Source organism: Macaca fascicularis, chromosome 13, assembly GCF_037993035.2.
Source record: "Macaca fascicularis isolate 582-1 chromosome 13, T2T-MFA8v1.1".
In the NCBI taxonomy this organism is placed as follows: domain Eukaryota; kingdom Metazoa; phylum Chordata; class Mammalia; order Primates; family Cercopithecidae; genus Macaca; species Macaca fascicularis.
This window is the reverse complement of record NC_088387.1, coordinates 18,324,243-18,341,636: the sequence shown is the minus strand read 5'-3', so window position 1 is coordinate 18,341,636 and position 17,394 is coordinate 18,324,243. Positions and strand designations below refer to the sequence as shown.

General features: G+C 50.0%; 1 pseudogene; it reads left to right on the top strand.

The window, feature by feature from the left end:
- The first annotated feature begins 830 nt into the window (after positions 1–830).
- LOC135966778 (small ribosomal subunit protein uS11-like) overlaps positions 831–17,394 on the top strand; it is a 30,517-nt pseudogene continuing 13,953 nt past the window's right edge.

Sequence of the window (17,394 nt, the reverse complement as noted above, 5' to 3'; positions counted from 1 at the left end):
TCTGAACAGCGAGTGTACCTGTCTGATTCTTGCTTTGGAAGCTTCCTCTCAGGGGTGTACTCCACCCTGTGAGGTGTGGGGTGTCAGACTGCCCCTAGTGGGGGATGTCTCCCAGTTAGGCTACTCAGGGGTCAGGGACCCACTTGAGCAGGAAGTCTGTCCCTTCTCAGATCTCAACCTCCGTGTTGGGAGATCCACTGCTCTCTTCAAAGCTGTCAGACAGAGTCGTTTGCGTCTGCAGAGGTTTCGGCTATGTTTGTTATTGCCCTGTCCCCAGAGGTGGAGTCTACAGAGACAGGCAGGTTTCCTTGAGCTGCTGTGAGCTCCACCCACTTCGAGCTTCTCAGCAGCTTTGTTTACCTACTTAAGCCTCAGCAATGGCGGGCGCCCCTCCCCCAGCCTCGCTGCTGCCTTGCCGGTAGATCACAGACTGCTGTGCTAGCAATGAGGGAGGCTCCGTGGGTGTGGGACCCTCCCGGCCAGGTGTGGGATATGATCTCCTGGTGTGCCTGTTGGCTTAAAGCGCAGTATTGGGGTGGGAGTTACCCGATTTTCCAGGTGTTGTGTGTCTCAGTTCCCCTGGCTAGGAAAAGGGATTCCCTTCCCCCTTGCGCTTCCCAGGTGAGGCAATGCCTCGCCCTGCTTCAGCTCTCGCTGGTCGGGCTGCAGCAGCTGACCAGCACCGATCGTCCGGCACTCCCCAGTGAGATGAACCCAGTACCTCAGTTGAAAATGCAGAAATCACCGGTCTTCTGTGTCGCTCGCGCTGGGAGTTGGAGACTGGAGCTGTTCCTATTCGGCCATCTTGCTCCGCCCCCCTCCGAGATTTCTTTATCTGATTTTTTTCTCCACACTAGGAAATGCTAGGAAACTCTCATAGTGGTAAAACTTCAACTTATGAATGCCTCAATTTTTTTTTTTTGAGTCCAGAGCCCCAAATCAGAATTTAAAGAAGAAATTAGAGGTGTAATCTTTATTTGCTAATTACCTAAGTAATTTCACAAAGTGTTGGAGTTGTTAATATTATTAACTCTTCCTGAGAAGAGGCCCCCGGGGCCACCAAATGTGTACTTTGTCTTTGAGGTGGGTCTGTGTCCCTGCAAGAAGCCACATCTGGCTCTCAGCGCCCTCCACACCCACAGAAATGCCTCCACCTGTGTCACTTTCTCCATCCATTTGAGAAGGAGGATTCCAAACTCAAGCTTGTTTTGAGCTCATCCAGTATGCATCGGGTGGTGATAACATGTATTAATCTGGAGGTCATTTTTTCTTGCAGTTTGGTAAATTCTGTTGTCTGAAGGGAGACGTGAGAATTGCTCATATACTATGCTTTGCACTCATAGGTTTGTGAAGCAGCAGATGCAAAGGTTTCACATGGTGCTTGGCATTTATTTATTGTTTATTTGTTTTGGTTTTGGTTTTGGTTTGTTTGTTGGGTGTCTGGGCTGGCGAGGTGAACTTCATTTTCTGCTCTATCTGAGGGGTTTTCCTCCATTCAGCCCTGACTCAGTTTCCCCATAGGAGCCACACCGGTGAGGGCAGGGAGAGGGTGCTGGTTCTGAGTCAACTTTGCATGGTGGGCCCGGCAGACCATGCTCATTACTTAGAGCCAGCGTCATTGGGAAACTCCGGCACAGACCTGCTAGACAGCTCCCCATGGTGCCCTAGCCTTCTCTCCCGACAGGAGTGGCCAGGACAGGGAGCAGAAGGTGACTGCCGTACTGCCCAGAGCTCTTCCCTCCGGAGGCTCAGCGAAACTAGAGAAACTCAGTGGACACACTACAAGACTTCAGAGATAGTTTTAGTAAATCCAGGAAGAATCAAAGATATAAAATATGCAGTAGGCTCTCACTAAATGTTAATTTTCTTCCTTTTTTAATATTTGCATTGTGATAGTTAAATTAATGACTGCACAACGGGAAGAATACACACCCTAATGATTTTTTCCCTATAATAAAGGTGTCCACTATTTTCTGTCTACCTTCTTGAATGTCCTGCTTCCTCTAAAGAACTGAGAAGACTGATTCGACACTAACATCCATTTGAAGAAAAGCTACATCATGATAAAATTTGGCGTGGGCTATTCTTTCAAAAAGTTCTTTCTGAACCATCAACTGTGACCATAAATTGCACTAGGCAGGAGGTGGTGCTGGAGGGACAAAGAAATGCCAACCAGTCGCTGCACTGGAGTTGCCAGCGATCACACGGGAAGGTCACTAGTCCAGAGAGATGGGTAGGACAGAGACGGGAGCACATCAGAGGAGCCCAGACGTTAGTGCACGGGTTAAGTAGTCTCTTACACATCTGGTTAAGATCACCTCAAATTGCTGTGGGGCTCCATAGCTCTCTACAGCCCAGTTCCAAGCTTCTGCTCTCACTGGATTAGTGCCACGGAGACATGGTCCTCTGCATTAGCTGGGCTCTCTATCTTGGGTGACATCAAACCTAGAGATGGACTCTAGCCCCTCACTGATAACCTCATAAAAACTCAGTTTCAGATTTTTTTTGTGTGGATGGAACAGACTTTACCGAATGGTGGGTGAATGGTGGGTGAATGGTGGGTAAGGGGGTACCTGGTATTAAGTGAATAAATATGGGGGGAGTTAGTCGCAGGACTTCACATTGAGATTTAGAGTCTGGCGTCTTTGTTCTTGGAAGTCTTCAGCTCCTGCCCAATCCCTGAGGATCTTCCCCCGGACGACTGATCTTGTATCATCGCCCTCCCTCCCCGAGGGAGCAACACAGAGTGGCCCGGGTCCACTCTCATGACGCCTCCGTTAATCCCCCCAGCTCAGGGAACTTCCAGCCCTGCCCACAGCAGTGGATGCCTTCAGTGCATCTCAGTCTTCCACCCCCAAAAGCTGTGGGGATGGTGGTGGGGGATCTCTGTGCGGGATCACCCCTTTCCTAATACCCCTTGTCCCAGGAGATGGGAGGATGGAGACATGGCCATTGTGGGAATGAGGTGGCAGGCTTCTCAGGACATGAGCTGTGTTGCTCTGCCTCCTTGGGCCTCATGGCCCCTGTTCTCCCTGCTGAAGTCGATGTTCTGGCGGACCGGACTGTCCCTTGGCCCAGTTCCTGGAATACCAAGTAATTAGGTCATCATCAGGGCAGCGGAGGCCAGCCTCTGATATTCTGCAGCATCTTACTCGCTCTTGGGGCCTCTGTCTAATGGGGCCACATTGCCCTTTCTTTGCACAGCTGGCTTTGTGCTTGCTACTAATTGTTTTTTAAACTGAGCAATCCATTGTTTAGAGATCACACATAAGTGGGAAATTATAAAGAAAAACAAGTGGATGGCCGACATAAAAATCAGGATGGTTGCTGGCCCTGGTGAGGAAGGGAGGAAGACACCATGTGGGAGAAGCACAGGACCCTTTTGTAAGATGCTGGTTTTTTTGTTTTATTTTGTTTTGTTTAGCATTGGATGTGGATACTCAAATGTTCTTCTTATGATTATTCTTTAAACTGTTCAGCTACATTTTATACATTCTTCTGTATGTGTGATGCATTTTATAATATGAGTGGTATATTTCACAATCCAAATCACTTTTAAGAAGCTCTTTTGCCATGGCTACCTCTAGTTTGCCGTTTCCCCGGGGCCGGCCAGGCTGTCGGAGCATGGGGAGGACCCGAATCTGCCCCTGGCACTGTCTCTCCTGCCCTCCATGACATGCTCAGGTCACATCCTGTCCTGCTTTCCATTGCCTGTGGCCATTATCACTTGCCAACATTCTGAACATCCCACTGCCTTCAACCCTCCCCACTTGTTCAGCACAATATGGAAACTGAAAAAAAAAAAACATGACTTGCAGAGATCCCTGCTTCCAGAGGGAATCCATCTCCATTGTGAGTCTGTTCGGAAAGGCAGGAGTGCTTTCTGATGTAGGGCGCTTATCACTTTAGCACACAGAGGGCTGCGTAATGGCCTAGAAAGAGCCTGAGCTTTGGAATCACAGAGCCTGGGCCTGCTCAGCTCTATCCCTTATGGGCGGTGTGGAAGGTTCTTCCCTCCCTGCTTTCCCTGACTAGGCTTAACTTCCCCCTGAGCCCAGGACCCTTGTTACTCTTGTGCCCCAACCTTCAAGTCATCTTTCCACCACCTTCCTTCTGCAGCTTTCTCAGGTCATCCGCCCCACGGAGGTCCCCGTTCAGTCCTACCTTGGCCTTGCCTTTCCCCCGCCTGTAACCTTGGTGAACTTTTCACAAGAGTCTACGCAGTCTTCTTGTAAGCAGATTAATGCCGAGGGAAAGTCTTGGTGAATGCACGTCCCACCTACCACCTCCAACCTTACACAACTGGCTGGGGCAGTGGGTGCCAAGAATACCTCATGGCCCTTTGGACCCTGAACCTGCTATGGGTCCCACTGGCCAGACACGTGCTTTCTCTTTGGAAGTGCTTGTCTCAAACGTAGACACATTGAACCAAACCAATGGGTGTGGGCTATTGGAAGGGGTGCACAGATTCATTTGTTGGTTGCAGCAAATGCTTGGTTTGGCAAATGCTTGAGGGCCTTCTGGCTGGAATTGCTCCCCTGCATGTCTGCGGATGTCTCGTGAGGATCTCAGCTCAGGTAGGAGAGGACAGGGGCTATTGGTCAAGCTTTCCCAGGCCACCCCATTCCCTTCTTCCATGCAAGGCAGCATGGTATGAATGCTTCAGATGGGCCTGGGTGCAAATCCTGCCCTTGCCGCTTTCTCACTGTGTGATCTAGGGGAAGTTGCTCAGCCTGTCTGAGCCTCAGTTTCTTGAAGCGTCAAATGAGGATGGCAATCTCTGTTTCTCAGGGTAAGCAAGGAGCTTAAATGAGAAAATTGAGGTAACCCGTGGGCACAGCACAGGGCACTTTGTGAGCAATCAGTAGGCGTGGCTCCTTTCTCCTCCCCTCTGCCTTTCTCTCCCCGCTTACCCCTGTAAAGTAGCTTCACCTCTCAGAAAGCAGCCAAGATTGTCCAGTGTCCCCCTCATTCCCAAGACCCCCACTGGCCCCTCACCCAGTGGCCTCTCAGGGAACTCCCCCGTCCTCAGAAGTCCTATCCCAGCAGAGATGGAATCCACGTAGCTGGCCCTTTCTTCCACACGACCCTGCCAGCGCAACCCTTCCCCGTATGATTACAATTTGTTTCTGGTTGTTTACCATGAGAAACTCACTGAAGCAACGAAGGCTTCCTAGGTGCTTCTGAAGAAGCAAGGTAAATTTTAGAACTTTGGTTTAAAAAAAGTGCTGCTCTGTGCAGAGAAGCCCGAGGAGAGAGCCCCGATGGTAAGGAAGCACAGGGACCCAGCTGCAGGGCTGGTGGAGGGCTCCTTTTGCAGACCCCTGAGCTTGGAGCACAGATGGGCAGCACACAGGTGAAATGTGATAGTCTATGGGGCTGTGTTTTCTGCGCCAGGAAGAAAGAGTCAACGACTTAATTATTTGGTCATGGTTTTGTACAAAGCCTGAGAGGAGGAAAAAGGTTCCTTTTTGAATAATAGACAGGAATTACAGCCTGAAGGGAGCTTGCTCAGGGTGGGCGGGGCTGCGGCTGTCCCGTTGACATCAGAGAGGTGCTGCTGTCTCGAAGCCTCCGCCCTCCTCTGACTGGCTCCTGGCCCCAGCTCCTGCACTACTGTGGCCTTTTGGCTCAGGCACATCCTTCCTGGAGACTGGAACTCATCCCCCGACATCACCTTCACAGCCAGGGGGCCACCCAGGCAACGCAAGCCTCCATCTGGGGAGGCCAGCCATCTCCAGGAAAGTTGGGGACCAAGAGAATCGTGTGACTTTAGACTCTTGGTAGATGCTGCCTGACCCTGGGCTGCCTGGGGCACTGCATCCCTGGTGCCTGGCACTGTGCCTGGCACACAGTAGGGTTATTGTCTCTGAGTAGCTGGCTGAGTGTAAGTCAGAGCTGGGAGGCACTGTGGGCTTTCAAAGTCAAGGTCACGTGGCTCATTAGGGACAGTGCTTGAAACATTTCAGTAGGGATTCGCCATTCAGTCAATAGATGTGCCTGCCACTGTGGTAGGAGCTAAGAGTACAGTCAGGAACAAAAGAGCATTCAGTGTACTCCAGACAGATGTTAAACAAACACATAGAAGCCAAATTATGTACAGTGCTAAGAGGAATGGCATCCAGGCCAGGGCAGGGTTCTCCCAGGTGGTGGCATTTTCAGATGAGTAGCACTGGCCACGTGGAGAAGTGAGAAGAGGGTCTCAGGCGAGGGAGGGAGCAGCTTGTGCAAAGGCCCTGGGGAGGCCTGCACTGCAGGAAGTGGGGGAAGGGAAGTGTGGTAAGAGGTGAGCAGGAGAAGGACCTGATGGTGAGGATATCACAGTCTGATTTTCATTTTTTAAAGGACACTTTGGCTCCTGCAAAGGTGGGAGGGGAGAAGAGGGGCATGGGTGGGTCCATGGGTGATGACTGCAGGGGATAGTGGCTTGTGGTGCCCTGTCACTCACCAGATCAGTGACTGTGGCAAACAACTGGCCTCCCCAGCCTCAGCTTCCTCCATGTGACTTGGGGACACATGCTTCACAGCACTGTTGTGGGGCGTATATTCTTGCAAGGGGCTGGTGCTGGGAGGGAACCAACACTGCCACTCTTCCCACGCACACCATCCTATGCTCTTCCCACGCACACCATCCTATGCTCTTCCCACGCACACCATCCTATGCTCTTCCCATGCACACCATCCTATGCTCTTCCCATGCACACTATCCTATACTCTTCCCATGCACACCATCCTATGCTCTTCCCCTGCACACCATCCTACGCTCTTCCCACGCACACCATCCTATATTCTTCCCACGCACACCATCCTACGCTCTTCCCACGCACACCATCCTATGCTCTTCCCACGCACACCATCCTTTGCTCTTCCCATGCACACCTTCCTATACTCTTCCCACACACACCATCCTATGCGCTTCCAACGCACACCATCCTATACTCTTCCCATGCACACCATCCTATATTCTTCCCATGTACACCATCCTATGCTCTTCCCATGCACACTATCCTATACTCCTCCCATGCACACCATCCTATGCTCTTCCCATGCACACCATCCTACGCTCTTCCCATGCACACCATCCTATGCTCTTCCCATGCACACCATCCTACACTCTTCCCATGCACACCATCCTATGCTCTTCCCATGCACATCATCCTACGCTCTTCCCATGCACACCATCCTATGCTCTTCCCATGCACACCATCCTATATTCTTCCCATGCACACCATCCTATGCTCTTCCCATGCACACCATCCTATACTCTTCCCATGCACACCTTCCTATATTCTTCCCATGCACACTATCCTATACTCTTCCCATGCACACCATCCTATATTCTTCCCATGAACACCATCCTATGCTCTTCCCACACACACCATCCTATATTCTTCCCATGCACACCATCCTATGCTCTTCCCATGCACACCATCCTACACTCTTCCCATGAACACCGTCCTATGCTTCCAGTGGGAATATTCACAACCTGGGAAAGCTAGACTTTACACACTGGCTTTTCTTCTTGTTTTAAGGTAGAGAGAAATTCTTAATTGTAATGTGGTCACGTGTGTCAGCCTTTTGTCCCTTGGTTTGTGCTTTTTGAGTCTTCCCCAAGAAGTCCCTCCTTCTCACCATGTGATCATAAAGGTGTTCTCTCCTGACTGGAAAGTTTCACTTTTCTACTTAGGTCCTTGAGCCATCTGGAATTTGTGTCTGATTCTGTGAAGTCCAGCTCTCCTACTGCCTGGCTGGGAGATTTGGAGCAAGTCGGGCTCCCTGTGTCCCCAGCTAACAGATGAGAAGATTAATTAGGCCATCTGTGCAGCATCTTCGTCACCTACAGGTGCAAACATTCAGTATTCCTTGCTGCAGCCTGTGACCAGGGTGATAGTCCAGTTGGCATGATAATAAAATAATCCCACCGACTTCTATGCTGCAAAAACGCAGCCACACTGACACAGTATTGGCTGTCCTCCCCAGCTCTCTTCCAGAAACAAAACAAAGCACCCCAGAGCGGGTTTCCCAAGGCCCACTCATGGCCAGAACTTTGCTTTAAATCATTCCCCTTTGACAGTTTAGTTTTAACTGTACTGCATGTACCCAAACCAAGGATGGGAGGAGAAGCCTCAGTAACTAGAATTGTTATTAAACCATATATTCAACTCCACTGGCATTTCTGGAAACCTCTACCTAAAGGACGTTTAACTTGTCTATTAAAATATTTCAGACTTGCCCTGAAGGAGGCTCCAAGAAGTGCCACAACTTTGCAGGTTAGTGACCACCCAGATGGAAATGTGTCTCTGGAAGCAAGTGGCTGGTGTTAGAAACACACACACACACACACACACACTCCCATAAAATCCAGTCTTCAGTGTTCACTCTGATTATTATAATAATCACTCAGGATGTGAGACTCTGTATTTAGTCAGTTCTCTAAGTAGGACCCAGCCCTGCTGTAAGAGCACATGGGAGGGATCTGTGAAGACCCCATAGAGGAGGGAGAGCCTGACTGAGGGGAGCCAGCCTTCACAGGGGTCCCGGTGGGGATGCAGGCAAGAAACTCAGCCCAAGCTCATCTAAGGTGGAAGGTATGCATCTGAGCAAGATACAGGGGCAGGGAGGGGTGGTGTCCTACAGTTCTCAAGGGCCTGAGGAGACCAGGAGCAAAGGTGTCTGCCCATCAGGTCCCCAGGTCCTACCAAGGCAGAGACCAGCTGGTCTCTCTGTCCCAGTAGAAAATTCCTCTGGAGAGGGAATCGGATTGGCTTGAGATCTGTGATTAATTTTATGTGTCAACTTAACTGGGCCATCAAGTCCCCAGATATTTGGTTAAACATTATTCTAAACAGGAGGCCGGTACAGTTGCTCACGCCTGTCATCCCAGGACTTTGGGAGGCCGAGATGGGCAGATCACAAGGTCAAGAGTTCAAGACCAGCCTGGCCAACACGGTGAAAACCCGTCTCTACTAAAACTATAAAAATTAGCTGGGCGTGGTGGCGGGTGCCTGTAGTCCCAGCTACTCGGGAGGCTGAGGCAGGAGAATGGCATGAACCCGGGAGGCAGAGCTTGCAGTGAGCCGAGATTGTGCCACTGCACTCCAGCCTGGGTGACAGAGCAAGACTCTGTCTCAATAAATAAATAAATAAATAAATAAATAAATAAAGGTTTTCTGGATGAGATTACCATTTGAATGGTAATGGTCTGGGTCAAGCAGATTGCTACTGTGGCAGGCCTCATCTGATCAGTAGAGGTTTGCGTACAGCAAAAAGGCTAAACTTCCTGAGGGCGAGAGGGAACTCCCCTCTGCCTGACTGCCTTTGAACAGGGACGCTGGTTCTTCCTGGGTCAGGAGCCTGCTGGCCTTAGAACAGGAGCTACACCATTGGCTCTTCTGGGCTCAGGACTTTGGACTCAAACAAAGGCCTGTGTAAGAACTGATGTCGAGAACTGATCAGTTCTCCTGGGTCTCCAGCTCGCTGGCTGTAGGTCTTGGAACTTGTCAGCCTCTGTAATCACATGAGCCAATTAACGCACATCCTACTCTTCTCTCAGCTCCGTTTCTCTGGGGGACCCTGACTAATCCAAGGTCCCACAGAACACAGGTGACTCCACGAGGCTCACCTCTGTGGGTGGGAGAGGCAGTTCCCAGACAAGGGAACATCATGAGGGGGGCAGACACCCAAAGAGGCCTACAGCGGCCATTTCACTCCAGGAGCAGCGCACCGCGCAGCAGGGCCCTGAGCCCCTCTGACCAGCGGTCATGGGAAGGGGCTGCATCCCAGATATGTGATGATAGCCCATCCCAAGGCCAGCTCAGAAAATGCTAGGATTTGCCTTTACCCCTGGTGGGGTCATGTGTGTGAGGGGAGCAAGTGGGAAGGAGACTTTGGACCCCAGGCCCTGTCCATCAGCCACCCCATGGCTGAGGGGTCACCCCCATAAGCTCTTGAATGCCAGCCTGAGGCAGTCTGGGGAGACTTTGTGATGCGGACAGAGCCCCTCCTTCAGGGAAGTTTCTAGACTGGGCTGTGCGCTTGGAGCCACTGTGCTGGGCACAGCCTCCCCCATTTGACCATGGGCTCTCCACCGTGTGCTCCTGCCTTAGAACCAGCCTCCTTCTCTGTAAGTGGAGATGGCCCTGGTGGCCCAGGTATGATGGGCCCCAATCGATGACACCTTCTCCCATCCACCTCTGAGCTAGCGGGGAAATAAGACACAAGAGTGAGGCAGGAAAAGGCCAAAGCAGCAACAGTCAGGTCCCTTCCCAGTCCTCAGGGAGCCCCTCGGCCCCTCGCCACTTTCAAGGCCAGGGATATAATAAGTTTGTTTGTTTGTTTGTTTCCAGATAAAGGTTTATTTCTTTCTGCTTAATTATTTTTCAAAAATTTGATTTTATTGTGCTAAGAACACTTACCATGCGATGTCCCCTCTTAGCAGATTTCTAGGGGCACAATACAGTCTTGTTAACCGTAGGCAGGTGCCATGCTTCATGGCCGGTCCCCAGGGCTTATTCATCTCACTGCGCTGAAACTTGAGCCCCTTTGAGCAGCAGCTCCTCAGTCCCCTCCCCCAGCCCCTGGCAGGACCGTTCTCCTGTCTGTTTCTACGAGTTTCACCATTTTATTTATAGCATGTTGGTGGAATCAAACAGTATTTTGTGTCTGGCTTCTTCACTTAGCACCATGTCCTCCAGGTAGATCGATGTTGTGGCATGTGTCAGAGTTTCCTTCCTTTTTGAGGCTGAATAATATTCCATTGCATGGATACAGCACATTTTCTTTATCCAGTCATCTGTCGGTGGACATGCAGGTTGCTTGCACTTCTTGGCTATTGTAAATAGACTTGTAGGAGCATAAGGATGCTGACTGTTTTGGATAAATACCCAGAAATGGGGTTGCTGGATCATATGGTAGTTATCTTTTTAAGTTGTAATACATTTCATCTCTCACTCCGGCCATGTCTGAGCTTCTCCCTTGATAGAGGTAGAAAGTTCCAGAGAGGCCCAGGCAGGGCCAGCAGTGAGAAGGCCTGAGCCTCCTTACCAGGGTATTTCTCCCCCATGGGCTGCCTCTCACTAACTGCACAGCTGAACCACATGTCCCTTCCCAGGGCTGCTGTGCATCACACACTCACACCCACAACTCGCTCCATGTGTGTGGGGTCGAAGAGTGATCCTGTATCTATATCCATCCAGAACCTCAGAGTGTGACCCTACTTGGAAATTGGGTCTTTGCAGGTGTAACTCATTAAGACAAGGTCATATTCTTCATATTGGATGGTCATAGTACATCAATGCCTGTGTTCTTAGGAAAGGAGAAAACAGCAGGGCCAGGTAGCTCACACCTGCAATCCCAGCAACTTGGGAGGCTGAGGTGGGAGACTTGCTTGAGGCCAGGCGTGCGAGACCAGTCGGGGCAAAATAGCAAGACACCATCTCTAAAACAATTTTAAAAATTAAAAAATTGGCTGGTGGCACATGCGTATAATCCCAGCTACTGGGAAGGCTGAAGCAGGAGGATTGCTGGAGGCCTGCTGGAGGCCAACTGGAGCTGCAGTGAGTCATGATCACACCGCTGCCCTTCAGCCTGGGCCGCAGAGCAAGACCGTGTCTCTATAAATAAATAAATAAATGTTTTAAAAAGAGAGCTAGGGTCTGTCTCTTCTCTTCTCTCTCTCTCTCTCTCTCTCTTTCTCTCTCTCTCTCTCTCTCTCTCTCACACACACACACACACACACACACACACACACACACACAGGAGGGGATGTGGTGTGGAGACAGAGGCAGAGATTGGAGTGACGCAGCCACTCCAAAGAGTGCCAAGGATTGCAGGCAACCACCAGATTCAGGAGGAGGCAAGGAAGGACCCGCCCCTGAAGGTTTCAGAGGGACTGTGACCCTGCCGCCACCTTGATCTTGCACTTGGAGCCTCCATAGCTGAGACAGAGTAAATGTCTGTTGTTGTTAGCCACTCAGTTGGTGGGCATTTGTTACTGCAGTCCTGGGAAACCAATGAGCCGTCCACTCACTCATACACAGCCTACTTATATTTTACTGGTGCTTTCTGCTAACTCTTCTCCTTTCCATCTACATATTTCTTCCTTCCAGAGCTCCCTCACCTCCCTCAAGAGGGGCTCTGTGGCCAGGAAACTTTTAATGAGATCTGGAAAAAGTGTTACTTGCACATTAAATCCATTATTTTGTGAATATTATTGCTTAAGACAAGCTGAAGTTTAAAAATGAGTGCTTTCAAGTTGATCGGAAGAAAAATACCAAGTCAATGGGGTGCATGGTGACACATGAGTTGCTGAAATTTGGGAAACACTGGAATGGAAGACACAGCATTGATTCAGGGTCTGTAATCCTGGGTCCAAATTCTGCTTTCCCTACTGGCGCTGGGACACACAGGCATTGTTGAAGTGCTGGACCCCAGATTTCTCTTCTGTAAAATGGAATCACAGGGTCTAAATTGGAGGCTTTCTCTGAAGGATGAGAACAAAGGTAGACTGAGAATGTTCCTATCATGGTGCCCGGCGTGAGCAGATTCTCAGCAGATGGGTCTGGCCGCAATCCGCTGAGGGCTCTCCTGCAGTACCAGCAGGGATCCTAGTCATTGTCCCCATCACTCCTGTCTGTCTTCATCCAGAACCTTGTCTGGATCCTGGGAGAAAGCAAACATCTTCTGATGGGAATGTGAGGCCCTGCCAGGTTGCAGAAGCAACTGGAAAAGGCCAGGTGTCCCTGCCCACTTTGTGGGCACCTCATGATAAATGATGGCTCTCATTAGCCCTAACTCCTCGGGTACCTTCCTACCCGGCGCCATTATGCTGGGACTACCCTCTCACTCTGGGAGCTTCACGATAAACCTGTCTTGGCTTATCCTGGACGCCTGTCAGCTCCTGGCAGGGTGCAGGCCGCAGGGATACCTTTTGCATCATGAGATTGTGCAACTTGGGAGGCTGAGGTGGGAGGCACGCTTGAGGCCAGGAGTGTCCTGGCAAGTTCTGGCAAGTTCACGGAAAGTTCTGGCAAGTAGGCAGGCCAGCCTCTTGCTTAGACGGTGCTAAAAGGATTCTTCTTCATCATCTGCCAGTAAGGAAAGTGGCCATCTTGTTCAGAGGATGGAGTGCGGCATCCACACAGCTACCGGCATGAACTTGGTGAGTGGAGGCCACCTACATTCTAGAGCCACAGGGTCCCTGGAGCTATTGGCTTCTTGCCTGAATGCTTCCAGGTTTCCCAGTTTCTGGAAGCCCTGGTTGCAGTGTGCCCTTGTGTGGCACCCAGCACGTCTGGAAGGGCAGCCCGTGGGTGTGAGTCTTGGAGAGTGAACATCCCTATAAGGACTGACTCGTGACCCCGACATTATCACCAAGGGGCCTCTGCAGAGACAGGTCCTCAAATCAAGAGCCAGGCAAAACTGCATAGAGAGAGGTTCTGGGGGTACACTGGAAGGAGTGGACGATGGTCAACTGTCCCCACTCATTTCATGAGGATTCTCCACCTCCCACAGCCCCTGGCATGGGGAGTGCAATGTAACACAAAAAAGAGAAGGCAGTGAGCAGGACCCACTCTTCCTGCAGCCCCAGCTGGGCCACCTGCACCAGTCTGTATGCATCTGGGGTTGGGGTAGGTGGGTTCTGGCTGGTTTATGGAGAGCCTGCTCCTCCATGAGGCCCGTATCTGCTATTTTTCCACGGCATCAGCATGAGAGGTTTCTGGTTTTATGTATGTATTTTCTGGCTCTGGCTCCTGGTCTGCATTTGTATGCACAAGAAGGCATAAAAGAGTTAGAGCACTGGGTTTCCAGAGACATGTGTCTGGCAGCATTCAGGAAAATAACATTATAGCCTAGGAATCCCATCACACACATGTGCACACATGCCCACACGCAGGATCATGGTATGTTGGCAGGAGTGCAGTTCATGCCCATGAAGGAAATGGAAAACACTTGTTGGAGAGAAAACCCATCTGCTGGCATACTATTCCCATCACAGGAGAGGCAGAGCCTATGATTGGTGCCTCACTGAATCACAGGATGTGTTTTATTTTATCCCCACATTATGATGGAGGGCCATGGCTGCTGGCTATGTCTATTTCTTGTGCACAATATAGACCACAAGAGAGAATAAAATAATCTCAAAACTACAATGTGGAAAAAGCCTGCCAGCTAGAAAGGTGGAGAAGCTATCTCCAGGAGCCAAGAAAATCTCTTCAAGAAAAAATAAAAAAAGTAACCCACTTTACTTTTTCTCCAAACTGACAAATTTGACTTGTCAGATGTAAGTTCAACTTGTGGACAATCCACTCAAGACTGATAATCGCCATAGTAACTGCTGTGTCACATGATCACACAGAAGCCTAGAGACGGGGAGAGCAGCTTTCCAGGCCACTTTTCTTCTGGTAAATTCTGTGATGTCAGCCTAATTAGCAGGAATGGAATCAGGACCTTGGTTGAAGTAATTGGCAGCCATTCTTTAAAAAGAACAAAGGTATTTTAGCACCTTCTCTTCCTATTTATGGGGCCTGTGCCAGGACCAGGAGGGCTGTGGTGTGGAGTCTCCCTCACCCTTCTTCCTAATTGGCCAAGCTCCAAGCAGTGCCTCTAAGTTGTGGTTCTTTGTAGAGCCATGTCTGGAGAAAAACGCGAATTCATCCCCTGAAGTTTTCAAAATATCAGAAACTGGTGAGAGAGGGGGCCAGGAATACATTTCAGAGCTATCCCAATTCTTCTTTTTAATTAGTATTGTAAATTTCAACTTCTTTCATTTCCAACTGCTTCTCCCTGCAAAATAAAGGTATCATGTCTTTAAAGTTCTCCGTCCATGACGTTTTGTTCGTATACTAGACAATGCCATTCCCTTCCCAAGGCACATCTCTTTTAGTTGGGTTTAATTTGAGATGCCTCTTGCCTGCTAAAAACATTGGTGACTTGCCCCAGCAAGGAGGTGACAGGGCCACTTGTCCACGTTGGTCCCCTCCAGTGGGGCTGAGTGGTCACCACCTTCAATGGCTGCATTTCACAGGAAGAGAACTGCCTTCTTCACCGCCGGGCATCAGCCTGTGGAAATCTGTGCCCAGACAGCTCAGGTGGCAGCTTATCCAAGTCCCCAGCACCCAGCTTTGTCTGCCCCAGGACAATTGCCCCATTGTCTTCAGGCTAATGAAGTTTCTGGTCAAAACAATGATTTCAAACATCTCTTGAGCCTCTCTGCCCTCCATCTGGAACAGACAAGTACATCAATCCCTTCAAACCTGCCTCCTCCAAGTGCATTCTGTAGAGTTAGTGCATGGGGGTGCATTTTAATCAACCATGTTGGCCAATGCTACCTACCTGGAGTGAGCCCAACCCCCAACTAAACTGTGAGCTGTGGAAATGAACACATGCCAGCCAAGTGAGGAGCAAAGCCTATTGATTCAGAACTTGTGCTAGTGACGGAGTTGGCCATCATCCTTTGTGTTTTGGCAGAAACTCAGAGGGAAGCAGGGGAGTGGGAAAGCCTCAAAGAGGAAAGAAAGGAAGGCTTCGGGTGTGCCCTGAGTGGAGGGTGTTGTCCTGGGGAAAATGAAGGTGGCTACAAGAAATGGGACCTCCCGTGTGATTGGTTTGGGAGCATGTTCGGCTTTCTTCCATTGGTCCTAAGTTGGAAGTGGTGACAAAAACCTAGGGAATCAGGCCAGGCGTGGTGGCTCACTCCTGTAATCCCAGCACTTTGAGGGGCTAAGGTGGGCAGATCACTTGAGGTCAGGAGTTTGAGACCAGCCTGGCCAACATGGTGAAACCCCGTCTCTACTAAATATACAAAAAATTAGCCAGGCATGGTGGTGCGCACTTGTAATCCCAGCTACTTGAGAGACTGAGGTGGCAGAGTCGCTCGAACCTGGGAGGCAGAGGTTGCAGTGAGCTGAGATTGAGCCACTGCACTCCAGCCTGGGGGACAGAGCGAGACTCCATCTCAAAACAAAAACAAAACAAAACAAAAATACCTAGGGAATCAATCAGTTATTAATCGAGTCCTAGAATTTTGGGTCTGATTGCTATAGGAGCTGTTGTTTGGCTTCTGGGCTGATTCCTACAGACTGTGGGTCAGAGTTCTGTCTTTCTACATGGTCTTGACATTGTCTGTCTGTATGTTGACTCTCTCATTGTGTACAGGCTGTCTTCTCCCAGCCTGCTTAAAATTAATAAGAGTTTGAACAGACAAGTATGCGGAGGGAACATCATCATTTGTACAAATAGCCTCAGATGGAAATTCTGCATGCCTTTGAAAGAAAGTTTGAGAGGTAGACCTCAACAGCTTCCTCGGCCCAGCTGAAGTCTCCTCCCTGAAGGCACATGCACCTTTCTCAGCCATTGCTGGGAATTCAGGATTGCATGCTGGAGGCCAACATTGGGTATCCTGAGTGGAAGCCATGAACTGGGGCAAGTCCTCCTGGTACACACACACCCAGCTTCTTTTTCCTCCCTCTTCTGCCCTATCCCAGGGAGCCCTCTTTGCACCAGCCCACCCACTGGCCAAACTTCAGGGTCTTGTCTTCATACTTACTGCTTTTTTCTAAGGGAAAAGTTATGGAGAAGGCAGTCAAGGTTCATTTATTTTTAACCAGGAGACAATGCCCCCAAACAAGAACTGAGTCCCTAGTTATGGAATGTCAGACACCTTGCAGCAGGTGGTGGTTCTGAAACACCCGGATCCAGATGGCAGCCAACTCCACCCACATGTCAGGCGGGTGACTGCATTTCCAGACATATTCCTTGTTCAGATGAGGAGATTCTGCCCCCACTAACATTCCTTCAAGTAGCAAAATGATGCTAGATCTTTCCAGAGGTCACAGACTGAAGGCTTGGGGGCTACAGTCTGGAATGTGTTTTGCTTGGCACACATGCATTTTAAGTTGTTTAATGAACTATCAAGATGTAAAGATCAGGAGCTGACCTTTCATGTTAAAAAGAAAATCTATATTTTCCAACTACTCTTGGAAAATGGGATGCTCTGGCAGCACTTGGACATCTTCCCACCTGCAGATGCTCAGCGGATTGACAGCTGCCCTGCAGAGAGGAAGCACCTGTTCCCTTCCTTACCACTCTCCTCATCTGGCCTGCAGTTTCCTCCTGTGTGTCACAGTTATGGACTGATTGCTTGTGTCCTGCCAAATTCATATGTAGAAATCCTAACCCCCAAGGTGATCATATTAGGAGATGAGGCCTTTGGGAGGTGATGAGGTCACAAGGGTGGGGCCCTCATGACTGGGATTAGCACCCTTATGAAAGAGACCCCAGAGAGCTCTCTCACTCTCTTTCCACCACGCAAGAAAATGAGACGTTGAAGTCTTCAACCTGGAAGAGGGTCCCTGCCAGAACCTGGCCATGCTGGGACCTGATCTTGGACTTTGA